General features: G+C 44.1%; 1 protein-coding gene across 2 annotated transcripts in view; it reads left to right on the top strand.

Annotated features, from left to right (window-relative positions):
- The first annotated feature begins 655 nt into the window (after positions 1-655).
- Positions 656-10562, top strand: part of CMKLR2 (chemerin chemokine-like receptor 2) — a 127818-nt gene continuing 117911 nt past the window's right edge. The window contains exon 1 of one of the 2 annotated variants that reach the window (XM_086955312.1): positions 656-732. The gene's annotated coding sequence lies outside the window, so the exon portion shown is untranslated. The remainder of the gene's footprint in view (positions 733-10562) is intronic. The other variant, XM_086955314.1, reaches the window with a different exon arrangement.

The following is a 10562-nucleotide window of genomic DNA, read 5'->3' as shown; positions in this document are numbered from 1 at the left end:
AAACACCCTGACCCCCTTCCTGAGCTCCCGGGGCTCCGCCCCGTCCGTACCCCTTCTTCCCGGGCCCCCTACCTACGCTCCCTGCCCAGGGCCACCATGAACCTAGAGCCGCCCCTGGTGTCTGTTAGTGGATGGCATAGCTATGAGGTGGATTTAAACTACCAGCCTTGGTATTCGGAGCGCCCACATTCTGCTGTGGTGGACCCAGGTTTCTTAGCAGAGCTTTGGGGACCGGCACTCATTCTTTCACAAATTAAGCACTGAATTCGGCTGCCATAGCCCAGCAGAACTAGGAGGGGTTGCCATTTGTAGGAGGATAAAATACATTTATAGTTCATATGAAAATATTTGGATTGTCGCCTTTCCCTTCTGCTAATTACATGACGAGGGGTCAGTCTAAATAATACACCACATCCTGGCCCTGATTAGTGGAAAGTGTATAACATTCTTCCTGACAGCACTTCCACATACTTAGCCAAGTTCCTCATTATGGCCTTTGTTGTAGCAGAAATGACCTCACGCGGATAGATATTCGTCATCCTAGAAAGTGACTGACACAGAACGGAAAGGAGTGAAGGAAGGAATGGGAGGGGCAGGATTTGGGAGGCTGCAGGAATAAAAGGACAGCTCTCTGGGCATCAAGGAAGGGATTGTACTTGGAGCGCGCGAAACACTGAGTCAACCACGGACAGCAGCTAGAACCCTTTTTACTGGCCGGACCTTTAACGAGAGGTAGGAAAGGCAAGAGATCTTTATCATTTTCATTAATAGACCTAATTATCTGCATGCAAAAATAGAAAATGTTCACGATAAACAATAGTTAGTTTGCTCTGCGCTGCATATTGCTGTTTGTCTTTGTTTTTGCGCACCATTCCCAAACTGGAGGGCAAGGAAGACTTCAGAATGCCACAATAATTGAGACAAGCACAGGCAAAGCCAATAGGTCTTTCAATTGAAGTGGGTGCAGTGTTTACTTTTTTATTGCAAGTATATGCCACCAATATAACAAGCGTTGGCAAAGTCACTAGGTCTCCCCTTTAAGACCCATCGGCTTTGCCAACAGTGGCGGATCCTCCGTTGAGGCGGCGGAGTGTCGCCCCACTGCCTTGCAGAAGTGAAAGAAAGGAAAAATAAAATGATAATAACTCGAGGTTCTTATCAGTTTATTTGTTCCTGCTGCTGGCAGCTTTGTGGGCGGGGCTGCCCCGATGACAGAGGAGCAGGGAATGAGTGGTTCGTAATGCACACTTTGCATGTTCTCCATTCAAGCTGCATTACAGCCTGCGTGGACCGGAGAGAGACATTTGGTCAAGAGCTGCACTTTTCAGTGTCTGTGCCATGTGATCATTTAAAGTTAGTCAGACCTGCACTTTCTTGGCTTTTTTGGCTGACTGTGCTTTTCATCCAGGGGGATCGATATTGTTGAGCACTCTGGAAGTACTCTGTCTTGTTTTGGATTGCTCCTCGGCAGAGAACAAGTCTCAGGTAATATGGGGAGGTCCCTGAGTGTATCACCTCACACAGTCCAGGGTGGCTACTCTCAACTCACCAGGCTATTGGATGACTGCCAGTGGAACCAACTAATTGATCATTCATACTTGCAAGACATTTTCCTCTACCCCTTGGAAAGAGTCTGCTGAACTAAATAATTCAGTCCTAAGAAACTGGGGTACATGCACTTTCTCTTCAGTGCATGTTGTGTTATTTTGCTTACATGTGGTGTGCCTGGAAAGGACACGCTTCAAGTCACACAGGATGGTTTATCCCTGCATAAAGTTTATGACCAATATGTCTTTCCTGTCCTGGTAGTAGCCCATCTGCCTCCACCCAGAAGCCTGCAGAAGTTTCATCTTTGTCAGGATACTTGGCTGGAATCTACATTCAGTGAAGACCTCAGTTTGAAATGTTGCTTTCTGAAATAAGCTCGGCTGCATGGCGCCAGTGCTTAATTTGTGCCGGTGTTTGCCATGGCTCATCACCGGCATTTATTTCTCAACACCTGTACATTTTTCTGACATTCTGCCACATGGCTGCACTGTTTGTTGTTAAACAGAGCACACCAGCAGAATGTTTAACAAATAAATACACATTAGAAATAATAATGATAGCAATGTCATCCTTGGAGCTTTGGGTGACCTGGAATGTTCCAAACTGTTGCATTTGTAGGGGTGTGATGGGTAACAGTGCGTGCACTGGTATTTGGCAGCCATGTCAAGAGCAGTGATGGTGCAAGCTCCACTGCTCTTTTGCGTAATATTTTTGCCCTGGCAACTTTTTTTTAACGAATTGGGCACTGCCTGAACCTGCTCTGTCCAGGTGTATTCCCACCCCAAATGAATATCGGGCCAATAGTTCTTCAATCTTTATCCCAATTACCATTTGCTGCTGCCGCATTCATTCAGAGTAGGAGGCCCGGGGAGCTTCCTTTAAAGGTGTTCCCTGCTCTGGTTAGCCGGACTTACTGATGTTAAAGGTATACCACACCTTTTAAGTGGGTCCTGGCTTCCTGTCCATACCACCAACTCTGAATAAGTACTGAGGGCCCGATTCACAGAACTAACTTAAGACAAAATCTTAAACTTACTACTTTTGGTATTCACAGAAGGCATTTAGTAGTAGTAAAGTTAGGATTTTGTCTTAAGTTTGACTTAAGACATACTTAAGACAGACTTAAGTCAAACTTAAGACAAAATCCTAACTTTACTACTACTAAATGCCTTCTGTGAATACCAAAAGTAGTAAGTTTAGGATTTTGTCTCAAGTTAGTTCTGTGAATCGGGCCCTGACTTTCTAGAGCCAGTACTTAGGATACACCTTTATTTAATTCCGAAATTCTGCAGCACTGCTCTGTGGAATCAGAACAGGACCAGAACGTGTCGCCTAGCTGATGAGGACCTGCTTGGAGGATGACTCAAGGAGAGAGCCCGTGGAAGAGGCCACAAGGACCTCCCCCTCAGGGGACAAACTTGAGATGCCAGTTTAACAACTGCATCATGAAAGGATTAGACACTGAATAATTACAGCTGTTAGTGAGCCTGCACTGCCTCAGCCTGCGAGCAAACAAGTCTGGTAGAATAGTGCTTCATTTGAGCTGGTGCTTTCTGGTGCTCGGCGCTGGCAGTTAATTGTTAACTAAGTCAAACAAAGAGGGGAGGACCAGGAGCTGGTTAAGGTTCAGTGCCCGTGCTACGGATTCTAGTATTACAACCAAATAAGGGGGATCACTGTTCCATCCGAGTGCGCACTGTGAAATTCATGCCCACAATCAGATAAAGTAAAGAGAGAGGACAGAAATCCTAGAGAAGGAAGCGAAAGCTAGGTATGGTTTTGGACCCTCTCAAGTGAAGCAAGAAGGGACGGGGTGGAGACATTTTTTGTCTCTTGTTGCCCTCACACACCCCGAAGGATGTCATGCTTCATCATCGGGCGGTGCTCCTCGTCTGGCCGGCACTGCAATGCCCTACAGGTCCCCCGAAGGGTCACTTTATCAGAGATCTTTTAAAAGATCAGCCGTATGATGAGTGCAGGTATGTGAAGAGGGTCCTGCTTTAGAGTGGCAGTGTAGGTGGGGGGGTAGGTAAAAATGGCTAGGGGATACCAAATGGCAGTAATTTTATTAGTGAAGTATGGGTTCCCCTGTCATGTTAAAAAACCAGGAGGTTGTGTGTTACAATATGGGTAATAATGTACCCTGTGTAACATAAGGTGTGATCAGGTCGACATGTTTCGCGCTATCGTGGTGAGGAAGATCCAATGCGGTTCATCAGGACCAGTGCAGAGAAAGGTGGTAATAGTGTAATCTAAAAATAGTGCAAGTGTAGGGGGTTGTTGACCCCTATGTAATGCTGGAGGTGCTCACGATTCTAAGCTCCTACTAGGGCACCGCAGTGAACAGACAATTAGTCTTCTCTCCAGTGAATAGTGCTGGAGTATTACTCCATTGGTGGCGGCGTAGGTATCACCATCAAATCACGGTGGTTCTGTAGATACAGAGGCACTGTTCAGATCCTACCGACCATACGCCGGCCCGGAGGACGTGAGCCCTTCTAAAAAAGGGCCCACAACCTTTGTTGTGTTTGTGTGAAGCTGTATCTTCCCTTTCTGAGAGAAACCTTAGGGGTCTTCAATTTTTAATCCTAGCCCCTTAGGTGTATTCCACTGACTATGGCTGATCGTGCTGGATTTTTTCATCGTAACTCATCATCATATCTCCCACAGTTCTTGTAGTGGTTTGAATACCTGATAATTACATAATACTAAATCCAGTCATTGCCCCTCTATCCTTGAGTGTAAACGCCACTAGAAAATTGTGGCTAGGGTCATTCATTTTCAAGAAGCAAACCCCTGAAATTTGGAGAACCAATTCGTGCCTACTGATAGGTTTTCCAGTGCCTATGGAAATTCACCATGAGGAAGCCCACCTCTACTCCCCACTACCAACTCTTAGCCTGCAGCCCTTTCTCTTTCTCTTCAGATGATATTTTGCACCCCCTTACTGGATGACCCTGCCCAGACGTCCTGCAGCTAAGTAAAGGCTGTTGTACCTGAGATCGGCTCTGTTTGGGCACGTTCAAGTAGGCCTCGAGCCCAAGGCCTGAACCCTTACTTTGGTGACCTCCAGATAACGAAACCAGCTACATCTTTTCAGGATCTCACTGATATGGAATCAGTTATGCTCATCACATAGCTCATATCAATGTTCTTGTTCAGTCACCATCACCATTATGCTCCTCCCAGTGAGTTTCTTTTAAAGTTATACCCCCAAGAAGCAGCAGTGGTTTCTTCACGAGGGCAGGAGAGCGTCGCCCGCCACCCGTTGTAAGCTGCACATGAAAGAATAAAATGGCAATAAAAATATTTAATTGTCATTTTATGTTTTACTGTTGTGTTCTCTGCAGCAGCCAATCTACCACGAACCCCGAGGCGTGTCCTCTGCTGCCGATTGGCAGCTGACCAGACACTTCAAAGTGCGCATGTCACTTTGGCCTTCTTTCTTGAAGACCAAGCACAGGCCTCCAGGGCCTGAAGGAGTGTCCAGCCAGCCCGCTCCGTCCAATCCAAGCTCTTCTCTCATGCTGATTAATAGCTTGAGAGCAGGATCTGGATTGGTTAGGGGAGCTTGACTTCCACAGGAGACTGCATATTCAGAAGTGGAACACCGAGGAAACCCTACAGCCCTGGATAAGTACCATTTAGCTCATTTATTTAAAATTTTATTGCGGTTGTTTTCTTTGGCTTTTGAAGGGAGTGGTTGTTTTACTTTGGACTTTTGGAGGGGGTGGTATTTATTTTGGGCTTTTGGAGGTAGGGGCATTTTACTTTGTAGTTTTGGACGGAGGGGGTACTTTATTTTGTTTTTTGGAAAGTGGTGGGGCACTTAACTCACCCCACCACTTTCAAAGGGTACTAGCCACCACGCACAAAGTGCACTTTGCTCCATTGAACTTTGCTTCTCTGTAATAAGCTCGAAAATAATTTACTCCTCTGTGTTTGTTCTTCTGCAATTTGCACCTAGGTAATTTGGTTCACCATTTTTGTTCCACTGTACTTGCTCGTAAGGGAGTAGCCAGAATCTCCCAAATAGGTCTGAGCAAGTGAATGATGCAAGCAAACCGGGCAGTTGTTGAGAAGATTTCTCTCCTAGAAGGAAATCTGAAGTTCTTAATTTCAATCCGTCCTTCTCTGCATCGTTCATTCATTTTGCATCCTTATTTCTCTCCATCCCTTTTGTCTTTTTCCAAATTGCTTTCCTTCTTTCTTTCCATGGTTTCTGTACTTGTATACATTATTCCTTCTTTTTTCCTTTGCATTTATTCATACTTTCTTCTCTCCCTTTGCATTCATCTTTCCTTCTCGCCATCCTATATATTTCCTTCCTTCCTTTTTTCATCCATCATCCATTCATCCTTCTTACACTCCTGCTGCACTTCCATCAACCATCTGCCCACCTTCCTTCATCCACCATTCTACCTTTTCACTCCATCCATTCATTCTTCTCTCCATTCATCCTTCTTTCACCTATCCTTCTCGCCATCCACCTCTTAATCCTCATCTCCTTCCATCTCCCCTTCCATCCAGCCCTTGATCCATCCTTTCTCCATTCTACCATCTCTCCATCCACCATTCCATTCTCCTCTCCATTCATCCATCTTTGAATTAATTCATCCTCAATCCTTCTTTCCAACCCTGCCACTCTCCTGTCTACTGAAACAGATCTTATTTATGAGCCTTTTGGAGTCAGGGGGTATATAATATAAGTTAAAGGAACTGTATTATTTTTAAAAAACTTAAATATTTTATGAACAAACAACAACCAAGTGACACCCACCCCAGTTCCAGCTGCTATAGTGGCTGGTTAATGATGCCCGGCAAGTTGTTCCACTCATGTTTGCTCCTAGGTAATTTGCTCCACTGCAGTCGCTCCTGTGTAATTTTTAATTTTGCTTCCCTGTAAAATGTTCACCTTGTTTGCTCCACTGTTATTTACTCCTCTTGAATCTGTTCCTGTGTTTTTTCTACTGTGGTTTACTCCACTATGATTTGCTCCTCTGTAATTTGCAGCATAACAGTTGGTTACGCTGTAATTTGCTGCACTGCAGTTTGTTACACTGGGCCCGATTCACAGAACTAACTTAAGACAAACTCACAAAGGCACTTACTCCTTTTGGTATTCACAGAAGGCACTTACTCATTTCGGTATTCACAGAAGTTAGGAGTCCTAACTTTAGGACTCCTAAATGCCTTCTGTGAATACCCAAAGTCTTAAAGTTAGGATTTTTCTCAGTTTAGGAGTAGTAAAGTTTGGAGTCCTAACTTTGGGACTCCTAAATGCCTTCTGTGAATACGAAAGTCTTAAAGTTAGGATTTTTCTCAGTTTAGGAGTAGTAAAGTTAGGACTCCTAACTTTAGGACTCCTAAATGTCTTCTGTGAATACCGAAAGTCTTAAAGTTAGGATTTTTCTCAGTTTAGGAGTAGTAAAGTTAGGACTCATTAATTTAGGACTCCTAAATGCCTTCTGTGAATACCAAAAGTCCTAAATTTAGGATTTTTCTCAGTTTAGGAGTAGTAAAGTTAGGACTCCTAACTTCTGTGAATACCGAAATGAGTAAGTGCTTTCTGTGAATACCAAAATGAGTAAGTGCCTTCTGTGAATACCAAAATGTTAGTAAGTTTAGGGTTTTGTCTTAAGTTAGTACTGTCACTCAGAGAATCATGCCCCTACCACTCACTTTATGGATGATTCTTCTCCTTCTTACTTCCATAGTAACCCCACATTCAACTACCACACATCACTAACACATAACTCCGAAAATTTAAAAAACATATTCTACCACTATGTAGGGAGTTGATTAATCTATCCCTGACCTCAGCATCCATACCACTCATATGGAAGCATGCTAAAGTAACACCGCTATTTAAAAAAAAACCTCTTTGGAACCATCCAAGCCGGGAAAATGATTGCCCTATATCTTTGCTCCCTTTCCTGGCCAAAGCTACTGAATCTCATGTGATTGCCATCCTCACATAGTTGTTTAGAGCTCAATGAGATACTGTACTCCTCACAAAACGGTTTCAGATTACTCCACAGTACCAAATCCATTTTGTTGGCAATGACAGTGCAAATTCGAAGCAGTTTGGATGACGGAAACTCTGCAGCCCTAATTCATCTTGACCTAAGCGCCGCTTTTGATACCTTATCCCATGAGATCCTATTGCGCCTGTTGGAGGGGATAGGGATTGGAGGTTTGGCCTTGGCCTGGTTCAGATCTTTTCTGGATGGTAGAACATTCCAGGTCCCTGTACCACCCCACTATTCGCAGGAGTATGCTATCCATTGCGGAGTGCCGCAGGGATCACTAATGAGCCTGACGCTCTTTAATATCTATCTGCAACCCCTTGTGGCGACAGCAAAAAAGCAGAGAGTTGTCATTAGTGTCCTACACGGATGACACCCAATTGGTTATCTCTTTATCCAAGAAATACAAACCCTTGTAAAATTTAAGGAGGACATGTTGGCCATTGCTGATTGGATGACAGTACACTGCCTGCAGTTAAACACCAGCAAATCTGAAATACTACTATTTGGGAGAGACAGTAATTTGTGGTCGGAGCAATGGTGGCCAGATGAGCTGCAGCCCGCACCCCTGCCTAAGGAGGCAGTGAAAAATTTGGGAATATGGATTGACAGTGGGCTATCCTTCGAAACCCAAACAAAAGCGGTTGCGGGACTTGTTTTGGGCTTTTGCAAGGATTAAAGCCCCTTCTAGGTTTCTTTGACTCACAAACTCGCCAGACTATTATCCAAGCCACGATTTTATCCAGGGTGGACTCCAGTAATTCCCTTTAGCAAGATGTTAATAAATCTGGGATTCAGCACCTTGAAAGGGTACAAAACGCTGCAGCACGCACTCTGTTTGCTCTTCATAAATCTTGCTCAGTGTCAAAGCTTTTACCTAAGCTACACTGACTGCCTGTTGATAAAATAACTCAATTTAAGACATTGTGCTTTGCTCACAAAATTCGGACCAAACACAAGGCCCTTTCCTAGCATATATACTAGCACTGTACTTACTGTGACATACATTGCGTTCAGCCAATCAGTTTTTAGCCTGTACCCCCGAGTCCTACAAGCAAGAGCCGGAAGCCGTTCTTTTAAGGCGTTGACGTCTGGACTCTAGAACTCTCTTCCTGTATCCATTAGAGGTATTTAGAACCATCTCGCTTTCCGAAAGGCCATAAAAACCTGGTTATTCCCAGCTTAACCTCTCTCCCTTTGCTTGTCTTCCTGCAACTTGTACCTGGGTAGCGATGGGACACCCCGTTGCTGGGGCAGGCATGCGCTGTATAAATCCTTTTAACATAACATAACTACACTCCTGCGCTGTGTACCTCTCCAACTTTCCATACCTACCACCATCACCATGCAGTCAGCAAGAATCATCTCACCTTACCTCCGTCCTAGACTAAATATCAAACTAACATCTGAACTCACTGAGCTGTATCCTTTCAAATACTCCAGAATATCTGTTACCCATTGGAATACCTTGTCAATCTGCAACATTCATCATGACCACTTCATTTCACTGCTGTCACTGAAACCTGAATTGAGCCCAAAGACATTGCCAGGCCTGTTCTCTCCACACGGAAAATGCCGCTCTTTACCACATAACTCAGCAACAGAGGGAAGATGGTGGAGGAGGCATTCACCACAATAAACCACACAAAGCTGCCTATGTCATAACAACTATTTGTCCTTCACCCTATTTTGAATGCCATCTAACGCCAATTATTGCCCCTTCCACAGTGGATGTCCTAACGCTCTACTGGCCTCCAGGCAGATCGGGTTCTTTCTTCAAAGGCATGGACTAGAACTTGGAATCACCATCCTTAGCAATCAGCTGTGGCACACCGTATTGGTGCAGCTTCTTGTCTAACCAGTCCCTACTCAACTCCCATGCAACACCTACACGTAAGCAAAGCAAACCATTAGAATTGATATTGATCTCTAGCACACACTCACATGCACATTATTAATCCATCTCTCTCTCATCATGCTCTCATTCTCTTATCATTCACTATTCCCTCTGACCCAACCCCACATTGCTAACCCCTTGCCTTCTTCCCTAAAGAAAATACTCTACCACTGTAATCCCTGCTTTCTTTGACACAATGTACAACAGCCTTCATCCATTACTACAAAATACATCACTCACAAAAATTGATTAGACCCTCCTTCATGCTTTAACTACTCTTTGTGCACATTCTCTCCAAAAACATCAAGGCCTCAATCATGGACCACATCACACATCATCCGTTCCATCCAAACAATTATAACTATTTTCTTCCATTAATGGTACAAGAACAGGATTAGCGAAAACATTCATGCTGACAAATAATATCTTGGCAAACTTCCCTTATCATTTGACCACGTTAAATCTGTATATTTTGAAACCATCATAACTTCTCTTCAGCCTCACTCAAACACCTGGATCCAAAATAACCTCTTGGTCCTCCCCGTGCAACTGTCTCTCACTTAACTGTTTCTGTTCAGAAATCCCAATTACTAGGCAAGCACTTAGTTCTCCGCCTCCACCCTCCTAAATCCCTGCCATGCCCTAAAGGTTCACAGCTATATCTGCTTATTTCACACTCACATCCCAAACGGAATAATTTCCCATATTCGATCTGATAACCCTTAATGCACCCCATCTGGCCTCTTTATTCCAAAAACAGTAAAACAACATGGTCTCACCACTAAAGTACTACTCTGCCTACCTTCCCTACTTAACTATTAACTACAATTTGATATCTATATGCCTTGCTTTACAACAGCAGGGATCTTACCTTTACTACTGAAACCCACAACTGACCCTACCTCTCATTCTACCTACAATCCAGTCTCTTTGCTTCTCCAAAATCTTTAATCGTCACACTGTCTAACTCAATGCCAACAACCCCCTACAATCTGATTCCATGCCCTCCACTCCACTGAAACTGCTCTCACACCCATAACTAACTCATCACCTCTGCATCCAGAACCAAATCTCATTCATCCTCATAC

Source organism: Lissotriton vulgaris, chromosome 2_1 (assembly GCF_964263255.1).
Source record: "Lissotriton vulgaris chromosome 2_1, aLisVul1.2, whole genome shotgun sequence".
Taxonomy (NCBI): domain Eukaryota; kingdom Metazoa; phylum Chordata; class Amphibia; order Caudata; family Salamandridae; genus Lissotriton; species Lissotriton vulgaris.
Note: the sequence above shows the minus strand (reverse complement) of the source record. Positions and strands in the feature narration are given on the sequence as shown.